Here is a 21,066-nt window from a genome sequence, read left to right as displayed (position 1 = left end):
CCTCACCAGGACAATACCTCAAAACATAACATAATAAGCCCAGCATCCATGCAAAATCTACATAAGAATTTTTATAAATTTTCTCTTCAAGACCCAGAAGGATAATTTACAGCTTCTTCACATACAAGTGTAAATTTTTTTTTCTTTTATGTTCTATTTCAGGCTTTTGTTTCAGTCATTTGCACTGTTTCGACTTTGTGCTTGGAAACTAAGCACTCTCAAACTCAAACCAGAATTTGATGGGAAAAAAAAATGTTTTTGGAATGCATTAACATTTCCAAGCCTGTGGCCTGATTTCTGTTTCTTACCTGTTTCAAGCAAATGCAGCATCATTATCTCTTTGAACTGAGACTTTGTCTTAGTTTTTTTGTTCAAAAAGACTATGTCTCTGAACTTATGACTGCTAGTTTTTAGATGTCAGGAATGTTATAGTTGGTCCTTCATGCTAAAAAAAAAAATTTAAAGACTAAAGTCATAGGTAAATGATGGATTTCCTTCTGATGCCACTTACTTGCATAAAAACCAAAATGGTCCAGCTAGAGTAAGAAATTTAAATTTTAAGTTCCTCCTTCCCCATTTCAATTTTGAAGGCATGTTAGAACTCAAGAATAATCCATTAAGAATGGTGACTGGTAACTATCTTACAGCCATTGGTCAAGGAAGTATTATCCCTGGTGGAAAGAATCATCAACCTTATTTTGAGAGCATAAGAAGAACATTGTGGTAGATGTTGATCCATTCAATATCCAATTTAATCTACTTTTAGTGTCTTACGTACTTTAGGGGACGGGAAGTAAGAATTCCTTCAATACTGAGACTTGTGACGTATTGTGGAGTGTCTCGATTAGGTGTACTTTCATAAGACTTGAATTTGGGATTATGAAGATGTATCTAGCAGAGTGTAGTTCAGGAGCCAGTTGGTTGTCATGGCAACACCTAATTATGCACGTAGCCTCTAATTGTAATAAGGGAAGAAGTTCCCTTAGGGGTCCTACTCTGCTGTGTGGTTTGGGAGTCATTCCTAGAAACTCAGACTAGAGTCTCTTTTTTTCTGCCCTCTTAATAATTCTGTAAATCTCTTAAAATCTTGTAGTAAATTCCTTCCAACATAGTAAAGTTCAGAGTGAAGTGTTAGTTACCTGCTAAATTGTCCTCTAGTCAATCTAAGCACAGAACCTCAAAAGAAACATTGTGACTACGTTTCTGGGTAAGGTACTATGTGGGAAAAGAAGGTTAATTTGAAAATGAAGGAAAAAGTTTCAAGGAGATGGATGGACTCCTTGACCAAGCACCTTACTGCAACTTTCAAATCTAATTATCTCTAATCATCCAATTACCTTGATGGGGCTTCTAATCCCCTGGGAATAGGGTTGAAGAGGGTAGTATAATTGTGATTCATTGGTTAGTGGCCAGTCATACACCACACAAAACCCCCCTGTGCTATAAAGTTCAGGGGCTCCGGCTCTTTTCCCATTTCAGAACACTCTATGGATGGCTCTGACAGTCTGAGCAGAGACACATGTACCCATTTGATAAGGGCTCAGATATTACCTGTATTAGCGTATGTCACCATTGAGAAAATAGTATGACCAAATCACATATAAAACCTTGAGACTAGGGGATTTCTAAGTCTGTTTTAAATGCTTGCCAATCTTGCGTCACTGACCCCATGCAAAATGTAGGCCTCATTTCCACAGGAACCTGCTTCAACAACTCTGTTCTCTTTCTCTGGGTCACCAGTCTCTCCCACATTATGGACTCTTCCTCCTATCCTGTTAGTATGTTTAATTCTTTCCCACATTAAAAAAGATTCAACCCATCCTCACTCCACATTAACTTTTCACCATTATCTTGCCTTTCTTTCACTGTCTAAAATGCTTAAAAGTGCTTTGGGAGTATCCTGGCTAAGACAGTTGGCCCCAAACATTTTGAAACCCTAACCAGTAGAGACTAGAAAGTCAGTCATTTCAAAATTGCAAGCAGAGTTTTTCAGGGCAAAATTAAAAAAAATTTTGAAAAATATTTAGGCGTTTTTATTAGATAAATATGAAGCAAGTGTTCTCCTATTGTTCTTGTGGAGAATAGAACACTATTAACCAAATCTGATATTTTTTTAGTACAAGAAGTTGTGTTCTGCTGGTTCCATATTCCTGGAGTAGATTAGTATCTCTGAGATGTCCTTTGTGTTTGTTTATGTGATGGGAGGAAATGAGAACTATGTTTTGGCCCTGAATAAATTTAGAGTGATCACTGTTGCAGTGCTGCTTGTTCTTAGAGGAGTTGTGGACATTCTTATTCAAAAGGTTAAGGAAGGAGATAAGTAATCAAAACAGCTAGATGCCTGCAGAAAATAAATGAAATCATTAGCAAGTGCATTACCTGCACCTGGCATTGAAGAGCAGTTGAGAAGGAACCAGACCAATTCCGGTATCCAATGTGATGTAAGTCTGATTGATACAGAAAGTACTCATGTTGAATAAATTGTCCATGGGGAGGGCTATGCTTCTGTGAATTGGGAGAATATTTTCTCTCAAGTTGGAAAATATTCCTCCATCAATTATTCAAAAATGAAGAATAACCTGTCACAGAAAATGGGGACCTACGGGCCTGAGTAGCAATACTCCAACAAAAGGGGTGTCATGATCTGGTTTCCATATACCATTCAAGAAAAGGAATCGGGGCTTCTTGGGAAAAGGCTGCTTCCAGGGCTGGGACAGAGAAAGTACAAGATGAGCCTGGGAATTTTGTTTCGTTAAAAAGTGTACAATTGTGCTAATAGAAGGATGGGGTCATGTCAAAGGGCATAGAAGCCAGCTTCCAGTGGCTCCCAATGGTCAAATTGTGGCATAATTTGAGCATCAAAATAAATGATAGTATAGATCATAATCAGTTGAATAAGATAGTAATCCATGAGTCCACACTGATGTACGTGAGTGAATAAATCAAACGTTTGATCAGGAATGGGATATTCACATAGACTCAAACTACCTCCCCTTGAATACTGATTGATTACAAAGAGATAAGAGTAGCTTCACACGCTATGATTCAGGCAGCCACTACTTTAATCAAGAAATTAAAGCTGATACCACGAGTGATGAGAAAAACTGACATCACGTACCACCTATGAGATGCAATAAGGAGAACACTGTATCACTTTTGTGATATTCCTGCTCGTTGCATAACCTAAATCTAATAATGAGGAAACAGCAGCTAAATTCAAACTGAGGAACTTTCTACAAAATAACTAGCCTGTAATCTTCCAAAGTATCAAGCCCTTGAAATCCAAGGGAAGATGTACTCTTTCAGATTGAAGGAGACTGAAGAGAAATGACAAATACGTGTCATCTGGACTGGAACTCTTTTGCTGTAAAAGACACTATTGGGATATTTGTTAAAGCTTGAATGGGATTTGATCATTAGATAGGAATACTTTATCAATACCAGTTTCCTGTTTTGATGGTTGTTTTGTGGTTATGTAGGAATCAACAAATGAAACAGAAAAGGTTAGTGCATTCCCATTTTATCCTCAGTGGCCAGTAAGACCTGGCTGTTTGTGTTAGAAAACAGTAATATACACTCATTGCTTCTAGATCCTTACCTCTCATTCATGCTTTCACATACTCTTATTTTTCCTTCTTTCTTGCACTCCATTTTAACTGCTTACCAAGAACTCTAGTAAAATCTTGGTTAAGTAATCTTGCACCACTTAGTGTCTGTGTGACCTTAGAAACTTTACTTTTGTCTCAGTGTGTTATAATCTATCACATGGGGAAATAATACAATTGTGGTCAAGACTTAAATACATGTAAAATCCCTACAGTTGTTCTTGGCACAGATTAAATGCTCAAAACTGTGAACTACTCATTCACTGTTTCCATCCCAGAATTCTTGCCTGTGATCCAAACCTATATATTGAAGTGCTTACTGAACATTTCCACTTGGATATCCCACAGACATTCAGAACACAAAATGCCAAAACCCGAGCTCTGCAGACTAGCACTTGGCCCTTCCATGTTCCTTATCCTCATGAATGCCTAAGCCATAAGCCTGAATATCATCTTGACCCTTCCGTTTTCTTTTTCTTTTTTCCTTTTTCAGTGCATGACCAAATAGTGTTAATTTTCTTAATATCTTTTTATTTATTTCCCTCCCCCTCCTTCCTCCCTGTTACTCCCTTGGTTCATCATTTAATTTTCTCTTCTGTTTTTTTGTTTGTTGGTTGGTTGGTTTGTTGGTTTGTTGGGTATTTGGGAATGGTGGGGGGTGGGTTGTTCATTTATTTTCTGGAAGAGATGGAAGAACTCTTAGAGTGGAGATATTTATACAAGGAGTCTGGCATGATGGGAGGGTGTGGGTCAGTCATGTGCCAAGAAATCCAGAGTCTATAGCAGCTCAGACTTTTTCAGAAATTGGCAGGGAGAGGAGTTCAGCTTTGATTATTGCAAAGCTTACTAATGCCTCAGTAGTCACCACGGGAGTTTCCTAGAATGAACTGAGTTGCAGGAAGCAGTGTTCCTGCAGCCCTAAGGCCTCAGGTTGCAGCCCCGTCGGGCAGGCCACGGCTACTGTCCGGTGGTCCTGGTCTCCCCACCAGCCCTACCCCCACCCCACAGCTCCCCTGCCCTCTTCTCAGCCTGAAAGTTACCTGGGAGGGCAGTCCCAGGGCATGTCTCCTGTCATCCACACTTAGCTCACCACTTTGCCTGAGAGACCAACTCAGGTGTGAACCAGGGGCCCAGGTGACTGCTCAGGATGAAGCCTTCATTGTCTCTCCTGTTAATGACTGCAATCTGCCTCGTTTTCTTGCTTATCCTTGACTGTCTCCCATCATTTTTCTATCCTACCTCAAAAATAATCTTTCTAAAATATAAATATGAACAAGTCCACTTCCCACCTTTAATGGAATTCACAATGTCTTTAACATAGAATACAACTCCTTAATTCGGCATGTGTAGGCCATTCTCTCTAGCTTTATGCTTTGCTCTTCTTCTCTTGGCTTAATCATGGACTTCTGAACTAATCAGGTACCCACAAGTGCTCTCGACTCTCTCCTAGATCTCTGTGCAAATGCTGTTCCCTGGGCTGATGTTGGCCATATTCTTTGCACAGTTAACTTTTGCTTTTTTAAGACCGAGCTCACCCGTAACCACCTCCAGGATGTGCCGTCTGACTCCTGCAGTGGGTCACCTGTGCTGTGCTGCTTTGGGTTCATAGCTGCCTACTTCTCTCTTCCTGTGTTACACTGAAAGCAAGCTGGAGGCAGGGACTCTGGATGTGTGTGGACGTATGAATGTATTCGTCTCTTATACTGTACTTCTAGCACCTGGTACATTGATTGAAACAAAATATTTGTTAAAATGATTTTTGAGTAAGTGAATAACACCAGCTGTGTTAGTGACTTTCTCCCTAATTCTGTCATTTTAGACTGTCATCTATTTATAGCATATTGACAAATCATCATGCAATTACAGTATATTGACAAGTTAGTCAATATTTACTTTCTAGTCTGGTTTTCGACAAGTACTCAATAAGCATTTTAAAATATGCAGTTTTTAATTAATAAGACACTGAGTCTGATATGAGATCTTTCTTTAAAATTCTTTCTTTAAAAATGTATAATTTTGTATCAGGAGGATTTCTCTGTGTATAAGATCTGGACTTTCTAGAGCCTTTAAGATTCCAGCTACTTTTTAATATCTTCTGATTCATTAAATATGATTACATTTTTGCAGTTTTTCAGGGGTTCCATTTCTACCATGTGTGGCAGTGGTGTTTGAATAGTTCCCCACTCCAACTAAGACCAATGAGTTATTTTCTGTAGATTTATAACCATCCAAACTTCACTTGGTACCAAAAAGCAACTAGGGTATTTTATACTACAAGAGTTAAGAGTTCATAAAACAGCAAACATAAAAACAATCAATAAATCCTAAAAATGATTCTTTTAAAAGTATTTTACAAAATCTCTGAGGACTATCTCTAGGAATGCAGACATAGCTTTTATAAAGTTCTAGATTTCCGGGCTGGGTATGAATTAAGCCTCAATGGCTTTAGTTCATGTGATTCAATCAGACAGGACTTAAAGATATTTGTTGTTTATTTTATATATTTTTAATGACCCTGGATTGGTATTATAATTATCTAGCTTATAAGGTAGCGTAAAATGAAATATTGAACATGGAATCACCAAGGACCTCAACCTCAGTGCCTATTTTGGGCATTTCTCCTCAATGATAGACAAGTATCTGATGAAAGTACCTCCATGTCTAGGATTCTTTCACTGTTCTCAGGAAGAGTTGACTGTATGCTGCCACTATAACAGAGTCAGTCAGGCTGCATCCTCAGAAGAATGAATTCCTTTAAAAAAGTGATTGGGATATGGTAGTACTGGCCTTCACTGAACTCCAAGTTCTGACTTTGATTCCTCCATCATCTCATACACACATTGAAAATTAGTGTTTCGCTTGAGCCCTGGATGTCTAGGACATGAGGTCATTTAAGACATAAGTAGATTATTATGAAAGCAGAGCTTACAGAAGAAGAAAAATAGATGCTGTTGTATTTAATGATCTTTGTCAGCACAACAGAATCCCCCGAAGTTGGAAAGCTAACCATGCTCCACAATCAAAGGACATGGCCTAGAGAAGTTGGAAGTCCACTGACTCTGGAAGAATTCTGAAGTCAGAGGTCACCACATTGGAGCCTGTTTACATGGTCTCTAGCCTGCAAATGGGCCTACAAGTCCTGAATGTTACCTCTAGAGAGAGAGAGAAATGTTTAAACTATCTGAACCATCAGAAGGTGAAAAAAGCCCAGTTTTCTGCTCCAGGATTCAGGGGGAAAATACCTGTAAATATCGTCAATGGATAGGTTAGCTCATCTCTAAAGTTCCTTCCTTACTTAATGCACTAGGGTAGCTGGACGTGCCCACGATGCCTTCCTAAGAATTTCCACATTTGTGTAGAAAGTATTAGATAGATTGAATTCTCTGTCACTTCAAGTTGCTTAGTCTGAGACTGAAAAGTAAAGTAGGATTTATCTGCAAGGCAGAACTTTTAATACACTGATTATCAAAGCACCCAGTGAAGTGGTAGCCTTCATTATTACTATATAGTTATGTACGTATTTCTGGAAATACTTTGGTAGTTCTCAAAGCTTCTTGAACAATACTTATTAGTATTGTTATTAGCTGCTTACTATTATTAGCTGGAATACTTGTTAGCTGCTTAATAAATACATTGTTGACTAATTATTTCCACTAAGTTTCTTGTAAAGCCTTGCCATTTATTTCAGATGTAAAGCTATTAAACGAATAAATAAATGAATGGACAAAGTAACTACAGAAGGAACACCACAGTCCACATCTACCCAGAGTAAAAGACATGAAAATACAAAATGATGCAAAATAAAAATCCATGTCTTCATTTTTTAACTATTTATTGAAATCTGTCTATATGCAAAATGCTGTCCTCAACGTCCGTAGAACAGAGAGGAGGCTCCCTCTATGTGCAGTTGAGAGAGAAAGATTAGACATTGCTGAGCTAAGTGGGCTAACAGAAGACTTAAGAACACTGTTTCTTCTTGTTTGTTTTATGTCACAAATCCCTTTTTGCAATATGACTAAAGTCAACTAGGGAACAAGGTATAGTTTGTTTTGTTGTTAAAAAAAAAATTCTAGCAGAGATGATGACTCTAATTTTTAAAGAATAATTATGGCAAATTTGGTAAAATAAACCACAGTAAAAGTCTGAACCGTGCACTATAATCAGGCAGAATGCATGATTTTTTGGTTGAAGGGCCTTAGACAAATACTTTATATTTATTAGCTTTGGATTTTCTCATTTATAAAGTATAATAGATAGTGAGAACTGTGTCACTGTTTATTTTTTTTTCACAAAGACATATGGGATTAAAGAGAGATGTAGGGTGGAAGAAGAGAGGCAATACCCTTGTAACTTAGGTATTATTTACATATGAGGAAATGAGGATTTAGGAAGGTGAAGTACCTTGTAAAAGGTTATACAAGGGAGTGGCTGAATTGTGCCAAGGTTCATAAATTGGTATTACCATTTTCACCTTGGAGATATACAGGAAAAGATAATTCTTGCATTTGTTACTTGGCTTTCTTTACAGTTTTGGTAGAGCAGCTACCATTTAATCCCTGGGTACAATATGTACACAATGGTTCTGACTTCCCTGTGCATAAGAATTACCTGGTAAATGTATTTAAAATGTGGATTTGAGGATGTCCTCAACCTCCCATACTGATTCACTGTGTCTGGTGTGGGACCCGGGAATCTACATTTTTAACAACCATTCCCCAGGTGACTTCATCACAGGTGATCCATAGATCACCTTTTGAGAAACACCTGTCTCCATCACATGGGCAATTTTAACAGAAAAACAAGATATCATTCAGTTTTATTAGAGCCTAACATATTGACAATGTCTACAGTGACAATCAAAATGCCTAGTTAAATATGTCGCATCAAGCTAAAATGACCTCAAATTTCAGTCTGACCAATTTATCCTTACTTGGATGGATTTGAACTGAGCCCCCATTATTATATACATATATGCAAGTAGATGTTTTTTGTGTTAGAAGAAAGCTGGAAACTATCACTGATCAAAGAGTATTACAATTCATGAATTTCCAGGTAGGTTTTATATTAAGATTCTTAAGGGAAATTTATTTTATCAATTTAGCAGATCAAAAGGAAACAGTGATATCTCTGGATTAGTTTTTTTTAAGTATGTAAATTTACTTCTAGGACACAAAACAAAACAGAATTTTAAGGCCTTGAGATAATCTTTCCACAAATCTTTGTATTACCCATTCTTTAGAAATCATAGAGAAAGGTGTTCTATTGATGCTTTTGTAAATCTTCTATTCTGTCTCCTCATTAAATTGACTTCAGGTTTAAATTGATCTGCTTAGCATACAGCCATTGACTTCCTACCTGAAGGCATCTAATCACCATTTGTCTAATCCAGAGCTAGTAGTATATCACCAGACAGAAGTAATTCACATTTTTTTTTCAGGTAACTGAAATTCCTTGCAGTCCTTGTCAGGATAAACATCAAAAGGCCAGCAGTTTCTCTGTTTGCTTCTTTTTAATGCCACAATGACAAAATGGTATTCTAGTAATGTGTAAGAAGAATATTAAGTTCAAGAGCAAAAGAAGAGGACTGACTAAGAGCTTTTCTACCTGGATCAGAGATTTTGAGTCTTTAAAATGTAGTCTCTGTGTGATCAGAAAACTAGACATTTTCCCAGCAATTTAGTGTCATTTGCACTGTGTGGACTGTTGCATGACTGATGAACTGTGTGGCCATTAGGATGCCATTTTCCAAAATATTACATGTGGAAATTTTTTTTTTTCTGCAGAGAAAGAAACTACCAATGTGTACCAGTGTAGATCTAAAGTTCAGCAGACTCAAGGTTAACAAGGAACTTGAAGACTTCCTAGTTTAATCTTTCACCTAACAATGGGTCTCTACTGTAGTCTGCTTGACTGCTGTTATTTAAAAAATTCGACCATGTTGGAGGCTTTGGCTTATAGTTATAAAAGCAGATGGCTGAACTTCAAGTTTTAAAGAGAATTATATGTATTTTAGGAACAATCTGGAAAAGATGATTTTTCCCCATAACAGTATGTCAACTAATTTCCACCTCACCTTTAATGCCGCTTAGAAGGAGCCAGCTTTCTGTAAATGTAAAGAATTTATTAAGAATCATAGCAATATTGACTTAAATGCAATTAACCAAAAAGAAAAGCAGAAGTAGTTCACAATTAATGGACAGTTGATAGTACTAGTCACTGTGACAGTGCTTATCTTTAACCCTTTCAAAGATGTTATGAGAGAAGTGTTATCACCACATCTTACAGATGAGGAAACAGGGCTGAGGAAGTGTTAAGCAACTTGCCAATTTCATAGGAATAGTCAGTGGCAGATCAAGCTTCTCCGTTTGTCCGCTTGACTTGGAAGCCCATGATTTTTCTCATTGAGCCATTTGCTCCTTCTGTTTATAATGTTTCCAGGTAACTCGTCTGAGGAAAATCATAGCAATCAGAGTTCTCGCCCCTTCTCCACCCAACCCCTGACATCCACCCCAGCATTATGGAGAGTCATAATTATGTAATAGAAAGAGCATGGGCTTGGGATCAGCTCAGTCAGCTCAGATCTTCTGCTTATTCTTTTTGTTGCTTTGGAAGATATCTTCTTTTTGTGATTCAGTTTCTTCATCTATAAAATTAGTATAAGATAATCGACCTCTATAGCAGATGCTAAGTGTTATCTTCCTCTTCCTGAAATCTGGAGGAAAAGAATGGTGGGGGTAGGGTAGGTATGCTGAAGGGGGAGAAAATTTATCATGTCCCCACCTCTATACCCCATGTATGATTTCTAATCCGAGACAGCTGCCTTTGGATGATCTGGCTGAAATAGTTGAACCAGAAACATTGCAGTCAATTGAAAGACAAATTAATGATAGTAATAAAGAAAAAGGATTCTATAGTTCTGGTTATGCAGCTGTTAATTTAAGTCACTACTAATATTCCTGGATATTAATTCTGTAGAAACACATTCTCCCAACTCAAGCCTATATTGCTAATCTTCAATTCAGGACTTGAATATTGAGCATATTTTAATAGGATTTTTGGCTTAAGAGCAACTTGATTGAATATTAACAATACATTTGATTGCATTTTAATTCCAAGAACATAAGCATATTTTTAGTATAATCATAGCATTAAGCACCATATTTACTCAATTATTTGGATAGGTTAAGTGAGGTTGTTCCTACCACTCTTATTGCACAATCTAATAGTGGATTAACACACTACACATCTTTCTAACCTTGTTCCATTCTTCTACTTTTAGTTCCAGAATATTTCACCTTTGGAACATTTTTTCAAATTATATGCTTATTCCTTTGTTTCTACTTAACTGATCATTAAACTGAGTTTTCCCTTATTTTTCTTTAAGACAGAAATAATCTTTTTTGCACTATTTTATTTTCAAATAGCCTTTTAAACATCAACACATTTGCAATGTTCATAGTTGAATGCCAAGATCCGCTGTGAATTAAGTAAGAGAGGGTGAATTGTGTAGCTTAGACAACATGGCATTCAGTTCTCATTCCAGAGAGTGATCCTGATTGGAGGGCAGTCGGGGATATTGGGAGGAGCTCTGGTTTGAGGTTATCTATATTGCAATTGTGGTTCTACCTCTAGGCCTGTCCTTTTACTTTGTAGGGTCACAATTTTCTTATGAACCTGGAGTTTGGGTTGGATCGACTCTTAGTTCCTTTCTATCTGGAAAATCTTAAGAATCTATGGTTTTTGTGGATTCATGCAACTCTTTAATATCAATAAATCCCTACAGACACTATACATTTATCTTTATTTTTTCTTTTTTTTTTTCAATTGAAATGTAGTTGATTTACAATGTGTTCGTTTCTGGTGTACAGCATAGTGATTCTGTTATACATATATGTTTATTTTTTCATATTCTTTTTCATTATAGGTCTTAAAAGATATTGAATGTAATTCCCTGTGCTATACCTTAGGACCTTGTTTATCTATTTTATATATAGTAGTTTGTGTCTACTAATCCCAAACTGCTAATTTATCCCTTTCCCCATACATTTATCTTACTGTACAATATGTGTAGCCTCTGTCAAACACTCCTAGACATGGAAGAATCTGGTATAATTTGTTTTAAGTTCTACTTTACCGGCACCTCATTGTATTTGGGTAAGGCTCATCTCCCTAGATGAGAGGAAGAATCTTGTATGGGTGGGTCAGGATGATGTATAGGAGTACTCACCTGTTTCTTTCAGAACTCAGTATCAGTTGCTTTCTGTTTTTTTATTCTTATTCTTCCTTAAGAGATGTGACATCATACTTAGTGCCTAGTTCAGGTCACTGATTCCATCCTTGGACAGTTTTAGAGACTGTATCAAGTTGCTTCTTTCCACTCTATGTGCAAGCAACAGTAGACTGAGAAGAACCTGTTAAAGCAACCTCTTGGAGGAAGATTAACCATTGTTTACACATGTATAGTAATATTATTCCTAGGTCCCTGTCACAGATTATTTACAGTTGCTCTTAAATTTTCAATGTGCATCATTCTACATTGATAAGGCACAGCAAGTACTAGAAAAACAGTCCCTTTGTTATTTTTCTCTAACTTCCTCACTCCCCCTCAACCAGTTATAAGAGCCTGTCTCTTCTGGTGTTTTTAACACTTCCTACTTTAGTGCTAACAGTAAAATTAATTAACATGTTGTTTACCCACTCTTCTATGTCCTTAGTAAGCATCTCAAATTATTGGACTCAAACACCTGATCTATAACAATCCCCCAAAGATGAGTCTTCATTTATCATTGTCTTGATTTTTAGTCCTTGAGACATTTTTTTAAAATCTTGCATAGCTGTGTTCTTAGTTAACATTTCTTGAGTCTATTTTTGAAGTAAAATATTTTACGGGACTAATTTTTTGCATCCAGTTGTACTGATATAAAAATCAAATGGCATGCTTTGCTAAGAATAAATTCAGCCTGCTCGTTCTCCATTAATTTATGATATTCTATGTTCATATATTTTTTACTTTTTTTTTTTTTAGTTGCTTTGCTTAGATTCAGGGGTATTATTTACAGAAATCTCAGGAAACTCTGATTATTTACAGATTGACAAGTGAATATTAAAAAAATGCAGTTTCTTTATATTCTTTTTTAGATTGCTTTAGTCATATGTGTGCTCATTTTTTACTGATATAGAGCAGTAAGTGAAAGAACATTATCAGTTCCTTGAGGACCAAAACTATGTCATTCATTCATATTCCCCACAGAGCTCTGAATAGCAGACATTTAATTAGTATTTCCTACAACTGTCAGTGTCATTGGCGTGGAAAGCACTTGTATACACAGAGCCACAGTGCCTAGCACATATTGGCTGACTTTCTGTCTCCCTTTCACTCTCAATTTGTGTATTATTCACATAAACATACGTTTATTTAAATTTTTTTTTACTGACGTATAATTTATTTTCAGTGAAATGCACAGATCTTAAGTGTAGAGTTTGATCAATTTGACAAATGCATACACACATGTAACCCACATCCTATCAAAATACAGAACATTTTCATTATCCTAGAAAATTTCCTCATGTCTCCTTCCAGTCAAAACCTCCCTGCCAAAAGCAGTCTTCTGATTTTTTTTTTTCAATCTATACTAGTTTTGTCTGTTATAGTACTTCAAACAGTATGTACTCTTGTGCCTGGCAGATTTGACCAATTTTTGAGGTTTATCCTTGTTGCTCAGCCAGCAGTATTTTCTTATTGTTAATGGGTATTGAATATACTAGAAATTTAAATACATTCTCCGATTGTTGGAGAATTAGTATTAGCTTGAAATGACAGCATGTTTACAATTTTTAATTTTTATGAATTAGTTTTCTGTGACCATTCCTGTACAAGTCATCTGTGTGTGTATGTATATCTATTTTTATTTCCCTCAGACAAATACCTAGAAGTAGAATTGCTAATTGATAGAGGTAAGTATATGTTTAACTTTATGAGAAACTGCCAGATTGATTCCCAGAATGATTGTACTAATTTTATGCTCTCACTAGCAATGTGTGAGAGTTTCAGTTCCTCCAAATTCTTGCCAACAATTGGGACTGTCAGTCTTTTTAATTGTATCCTAATGGGAATGTACAGTGGCATAGACACTTTTTAAAACAGTTCATAAAAATGTTAAACACAGAGTCTCTATGTGACCCAACTATTCTACTCCTAGGTACATATCCAAGAAAAATGAAAACATCTGTCCTTTCAGAAACTTGTACATGTACATTCATAGTAGCATTACTCATAATCAAAAATTGAAAACAAATCAGTGTTTATCAACATTTATATGGATAAATTGAAAATGTGGTATATTTATACAATGGGATATTAGTCAGCAATAAAGTATTAATATGTATTACAACATGGAAGAACCTTGAAAACATTATGCTAAGTAAAAGAAATAAGTCCCAAGACTATTGTGTAATTCCATTTATATAAAATGTCCATAATAAGGAAATATAGACAGGAAGTGGTTTTATGTTTGTCTAGGGCATGGAGTTGGGGGTGGGGTAGGAGAATAAGGAGTAAGAACTGGCTATGGGATTCATCTTGGGGGGGGACAAAGTGTTCTAAAATTGAAAGTGGTGATGGTTGCACAACCCTGTGAATTTACTAAAAAACATTGAATTTTATACTTTATGTGGGTGAATTGTATAGTAGGTTAATTATATCTCAGTATAGCTGTTTTTTTTTTTATAAGAACTTCATGCAGAGTGGGTATAACTGCAAAGGCCCTGAGGGAGGAACACGCTTGGTATGACTGAGCAGCAACAAGAGGCTCTGTGTAGCTCGAGTGGTATGAACACAGCAGAGAAAGTAGTGAGAGATGAGGCTGGAGAGGTAGTCAGGGGCTAGGATAATACAGGGCTGAATAGCTCATGACAAGAAGTTTAGAATTTATTATGAATGTTGTAGGAAGCCATGAGAGGACTCTGAACAGAAAAGCAGCATGATCTGATGGGTATTATGAAAAAAAAAATCACTCAGCTGTCTGTATGGGGTAGGAGGTACAGAATGGAAACACAGAGAACAATTAGGAGGTTTTGGCAGGAGTCCGGGTGAGAAATGGTTGTGGGTGGGACCAGAATGAAAGCTGTGATGGTTGTGAAAAGTAGTTGGACTTGGAATGTATTTTGAAGTCAGAACTTAGAACTTACTGGAAGACTGGATGTTTCACAGGAGGGAAAAGAAAAACATTAAGGAGAAAGATGTGTGTGTTTATATCTGTGTGTGTATTTGGGTGCGCATTCCACCTCATAATAAAGAAAAAGCTGACTTTGTTACTACACTTTGTTCTAAAGGCATAATATTTTATTTGGAATAGAGAACAAAATGGTCACACTTTTTTTCTGCAAACTTCTATATTTTATTCATTAGATATGCATATTCAAGTAAACTCAGAGAATGCTGAATGTTGATGTAAGAAATAAACTACTCATAAAGTTCAAACATACACAATGTTGTACACATACAGTGATGACCTAAGAGAGAGAGTGCGCCATGAAATCTCATATTTTCCTGGGAAAATTTTATGGTGTAGTCCTGTACTGAATGTTTGCAATTGATCACATCCTTTTTTTTTCTTCACTTACTTTTTAGATACCTGTTTAAACATTGGGGGATCTTTCTGTTGAATATTTTTTGTAGCCATTTTTACCTTTTCATGCAGCTTCTTACATCTTCCATTATGTATATGTTAAAGCTGATTCCATCAACCTAAGTCCTATTTAAATTAAACCTCCATTCTCTTTATGTAATCATTTCATAGTGGGCCTCTTTGTGCCAATGAATTTATTTTCTAAATAGCATTTTTAAAGTACAATTTACATGTGGAAAAAGTGTCAGCAAAATTTAGATTTTGTATTTTAAGTGACCATTTATATATGCACATTGTACCTTGCATGTATAGTTGTGAAACCAGGAGACGATAAATAGCTAGCTGGCCACAAAATGCATCAAGTGCAGAGCTGATTGCAAAAAATCACCGTGAGCTGTAAGCCTGTTCTTTTATATTTCCATTAGGATGCACTGAATTGCATGATCATGCTATTGTTGAATGGTGTCCAACAATAAAGGTGTTTGTGGTTATTGCTTAAGACTGTTACTAAGATAAATAAAGGTCTTAAATATTCAAAATAAATTAGTCATCCTGAAACTCTTTTAGTGTTGTAGGCCTGCAGACATTTCAGAAAATTCCTTTATTTTGATGTAAACGTAAACCCCAGCGTCATCTTTCTCATTTCCTATGTCCCTAGTGAGTAGACCAGAGAGTCCTTTCAGTAGGGTCTCTTTCTGTTACTTTTTTTTTTTTTTTAATGGAGGTACTGGGGATTGAACGCAGGACCTCGGGCATGCTAAGCATGCACTCTGCCACTGAGATATTTCTCTTCCCCCTCTTCTGGTTTTAATGATAGCAAAGGGTTTTCTAATTTCCAGAAGTGGGTGGTATTATTGACCACAGTTGTCATCCACAAGACACCCTGGAAATCCAGTGTCCTGGCCCTTATTCATTCTCCAAGGGTAGTGTATAACCTTTGCAGTCAGTTACACAGTATGGCTAACATTAATGCTGCCTGCCAACAAGTCTCCTCGGGCTCCTTTCTCCAGTTCTATTTTTATTTCCACATTGAGAACACTCTCTGAGGATGAGGAGAGTGTGGTGGTGGATTATGACTCCCAAGGTGTTGAAGCAAGAGCTGCAAGTGCTCCTGCTCCTGTTCCCTGGATAAACAAAGTTAAGGACAGTTCCTGTTGCCCTCAAAGAATTTTAACTGGAGCTAGATGTCAGCAGGCTGCATCAATCAATCAAGAAGGCAGGTGCCAGGGATGTGGAGGTGAATACCAAATAAAGAGAAGAGAAACCCCACAGAAGGGAGAAGACATAAGGCAAGGGGGGAGTTGCTCTTTACAGACGAAACACTGCTCCATGCTTCCCGCATGTTGCTGGGGGCTGCAGATCAACCATCAAAAACACAAGTGAAATGCTGGCAAGCTTTGTGACTTAAGCAACACTCCCTAAATTTTCCACAGTACAAGCAGCATTTATTGCTATTGTTTTGTTACATTTAATATGATTTTTCCTCACAGTGGAGTTAGCTTGCATTTTCTTAACTGCATCCCATAGTGACAGTTGCCTACAAATGGAATCAGCAATCCAGGGTGCAAACTGGTTAATTGAGCTCAGTGAAAAGCAGTTATAACTAATCCATGCAGCCATCTAGTCCTGCCCCAACTTGGGCTCCACTCAAGCTTTGCTCACAAACTTATAATCATTAAGTGATACGCTTATGTGTCATAACTATCGTGAAATTAAATCCTTATGTAAGTATTATAAATGCCTATCAAGCAAATGTGAATGTAAAAATAATTATATATTTTCTCAGCAGCTCTATTTGTAACTAAGAGAGAGATGGTCTTGTTAATGCTTCTTAGTTTTATTTACTGATAGGCAATAGGCATGAATTAATATATCCAGACATATGTACTTTTCTAGCTGTAGGAGCAGAAATGGAATAGATCTCAAAGTATCTATTACTATTATTATGATGATCATTTTTGACCACTTATTGAGCTGAAGGTTGGGAACTGGGTTTTGGACCTTTTAAACAGAGATGTTAGGTAATAAATTGAAAGTTGACTGTCTTCTTGGCCAGTAACTCTAGAATGCCTGCCTCATTGTCTTTGATGGATAAGCTCCGTTATCTCATGGATTTTATGCCTATTTCTGCATAATTGAAGAGAATGGAAAATGGGATAGTAAGGGGTTAGCTCAGTAGGTAGGATAAGCAGCTGATGAAACTGTTAGCTTCCATGATCTACCTTACTGAAGGAGATAAGTGAAATAATAAACCTATTCCAGCTGGCTAGCTTGGTACACTTTAAATCAACACACACAAAAATGATGTAACAATGAAAAGTGTGCTCCCTGGAATTAAACTTTCTGTAATAATTCCACATAAGTTCCTTATCTTAAATCTAAATTTCTTAATCTACAAAAGGAGGTATTAATTTTACCTGATGTGTATGGTTCTAATGAGGAAGAAGTAATACATGGCATTTGGTTTAATGTGTGTTTTTACCATTTTATCTATACACGTTTCAATTTTCCAAGGGGTAAAAACAACGTTATAAGTAAATTCTTGTACATAAATTATCACCTCTTTCACTCCAATTCCCAATGCAGTTATGAAAAACTTTTTAAGAAATAATCTGACTATCAAGATTAGCTCTTATCACAGCAAGATCTGAAACAGGTGGAGTTGGCAAGACATGGATAGTCATAAACTTACTTTTATTAACATATAATTCATATAGCGTAAAATTCACCATTTCAGGTGTGCAATTCCTGGCTTTTAGTGTATTCACTATGTTGTGCAACCATCACCAATATCTACTTTCAGAGTATTTCCATTACCCCAATAGGAAAAGCCATAACCTCAAACCTATAAGCAGTCAGTTCCAATTCTCCTCTTTCCCCCACCAATCATTAATTTACTTTCTATCCCTGTTGATTTGCCTATCCTGGACATTTCATATAAATAGAATCTTAGAATAGTTGGCTCTTGTATCTGCCTTCTCACAGCATAATTCTTTCTAGATTCATCCATGTTGTAGCACGTAACAGTACTTCAATTCATTTTGTGGTTAAATAATGTTCAATAGTATGGATATACCAATTTTTGTTCATTCACGAATCAATGGATATTTGAATTATTTCCATTTAAGGGTTATTGTGAATAATGCTGCTATGAGCATTCATGTACAAGTGTTTGTGTCAACATGCGTTCTCTTGAGTATAAACGTAGGATTGGAATTGCTGATTCAATTTTATGGTATTTCTATTTTACTCTTGAGAAACTGCTGAACTACATTCCAAAATGGCTGTACCATTTTACATTCTCACTAGCAATATATGAGAATACCAAATTCTCCTCTTACTTGCTAGTGCTTTTTTCCCCTTTTTTTGATTATAGCCCATCTTAATAGGTATGAAGTGCGATTTTATTGTGGTTTTGATTTGCATTTCTCTAATAACTAATGTTGAGAATTTTTTATATGCTTATTGGCAATTTGTATATCTTAATTGGAGAAATGTCTCTTCATCAGTTGATGGATCCTTTAAAATTGGATTACATGTCTCTTTTATTGTCAAGTCATAAGAGATCTCTATATGTTCTGGATACCAGACCCTATATAATTTGTAAATATAAAATTCTAAAATTTATAATTTGCAAATTTTTTTTTCTTTCAATGGGTTGTCTTTTTACTTTATGGATGTGTCTTTGACACAGGATTAAAAAAATTGTATATATATTTTTATTGAGGTATAGTCAGTTTACAGTGTGTCAATTTCTGATGTACAGCATGATGCTTCAGTCATACATGAATATACATATATTCGTTTTCACATTTTTCACCATAGGTTACTACAAGATACTGAATATAGTTCCCTGTGCTGTACAGTATGAACTTATTGTTTATCTATTTTATATATACATATTAGTTAGTATCTGCAAATCTCAAACTCCCAATTTATCCCTTCTCATCCTCTCCCCTCACCCCACCCCCATAACCATGTTTGTTTTCTATGTCTGTGAGTCTGTTTCTGTTTTGTAAATAAAGTTTGTCCTTTTTTTTTCTTTTTTTTTTAGATCCACATGTAAGTGATATCACATGATATTTTTCTTTCTCTTTCTGGCTTACTTCACTTAGAATGACAATCTCAAGGTCCATCCTTGTTTCTGTAAATGGCATTATGCTATGTAAGGTTACGTTGGAGGATCAGAGAAAGTTACTGGCCACTTTAGCAAAGCCACTGAGTCAGAACCCTCATCATCTCCCAAGAAAATGTTGTTTATTTCTCTTCTCCTTTATCTTAACAGTAAGTCCTTTCAGTCACAAACTTGGTTAGTCATAGTTCTAAGCTTAACCAAGATGACGTGGCACAATCCAGCCCAGTATTTTGTCAGCCAGGCACTCATATGGTCCTTTTAAAGTTTCAAATCAATATAATAACTACATCATTCTTCTGTTCAGCATAATTATATCATAATATGTGTTATAACTATATTATATAAAATGTTAACATATGTAAGTGATATAATGCAAATGTGTGTGTATATGCAAGGAGATATGTATCACTGTAAGAATTCTTATTTCTGCATTGTGGTCACGTGGGCATAGAGTGGTATTATATCTTTGTCTACTCCTCATGCCATGTCCCCTCTCTTCTCATATAGTACCTCAATTGTTTGTGGGTCTTAGCGTGATTGGTGATCCAGACCTTTATTCCAGAGTTCTGTGCCAGTCCTGCTTAATTTGTAGTTTTCTACTCAGTTTCGTCACAGGAATATTAAGAGGTGCCCTAGGGAATCTCCTGAATTCTACGGGTGTTGATTATCTGTTGCTGTGTAACAAATTACCACAAAACCTAGCAATTTAAAACAGCACAAAGTTATGACCCCATTGTTTCTGTAGATTAGGAATCTGGTAATGGCTTAGCTGGATACTTTGCTTTTGGGGTATCTCATAGGCTGTACTAGAAATGTTGACTGGAAATAGTTATCTCAAGGCTCAACTGGTGAACGATCCATTTCCAAACTCATATGGTTGTTGTTAAGATTCAATTTGTTACAGGCTGTTGGACTGAGGGCCTCGATTCCTTACTGACTCTTGGCCAGAGACTTCCATCAGCTCCTTGCCAAGCAAACACGGCAGCTTGCTCCCCCAAACTATGCAGGCTGAGAAGGCAATAGAGTCTCATAAGATAGAAGTCACAATATTTCATAACCTAACAATGAAACAACATGACAACTGAATCCATTGCTGTATCCTGTTGGTTGAAAGCATGTCACTATATTCATTCCACACTCAAAATGAATACACTGCACAGGACATAAATATCAAATGGCAGAGATCACTAAGACTATCTTAAAAGTCTGCCTAACATATTGATGTACTTCTTTCTGCCACCATTGTGTATTAGCAACCCAACTGCACCAGTCACTAACTAGAGTCACCACTTTTTTTTTTTTCTGTTAATTCCATAGTATAAGAAACTTGAAGTGGCCAGATGGCATTCTCAGCTTTTAGTTTAATGGAGCCATTATTTTATCTCTTTGTAAAGTCATATTTTATTGGAAACCAAGATCTCTAAACCAGCAGATAACTTTTGAGCAGGGAAGACAAAGTTAAATCCAGCTTGTATCTCTTCCAGTAAGAACAAATCACTGCCCCATCCATGCAAGAAGTCATATAGCCAGATATATGTCGATATAGCCAGATCAGCCTTGTTAAGTGGGTGCCATGTTGCTGCGTGTATCTTTTCTAGCTCTACGTTTTAGAAGTAGGAACGTAACCACACTTTGGCTTGAGGGACCCTCTGTAGATGGTTAAACAGCATTAATCACCTGGCTCTCATAAGCTCCCTTT

The 21,066-nt window shown here is 36.5% G+C and overlaps 1 protein-coding gene across 5 annotated transcripts in view; it reads right to left on the bottom strand.

Moving 5' to 3' along the window:
* The window catches only part of IMMP2L (inner mitochondrial membrane peptidase subunit 2), a 1,220,903-nt gene that overhangs the window by 271,650 nt on the left and 928,187 nt on the right, over positions 1–21,066 (bottom strand). The window lies entirely within an intron of this gene.

Source organism: Camelus ferus, chromosome 7, assembly GCF_009834535.1.
Source record: "Camelus ferus isolate YT-003-E chromosome 7, BCGSAC_Cfer_1.0, whole genome shotgun sequence".
Classification (NCBI taxonomy): domain Eukaryota; kingdom Metazoa; phylum Chordata; class Mammalia; order Artiodactyla; family Camelidae; genus Camelus; species Camelus ferus.
Note: the sequence above shows the minus strand (reverse complement) of the source record. Positions and strands in the feature narration are given on the sequence as shown.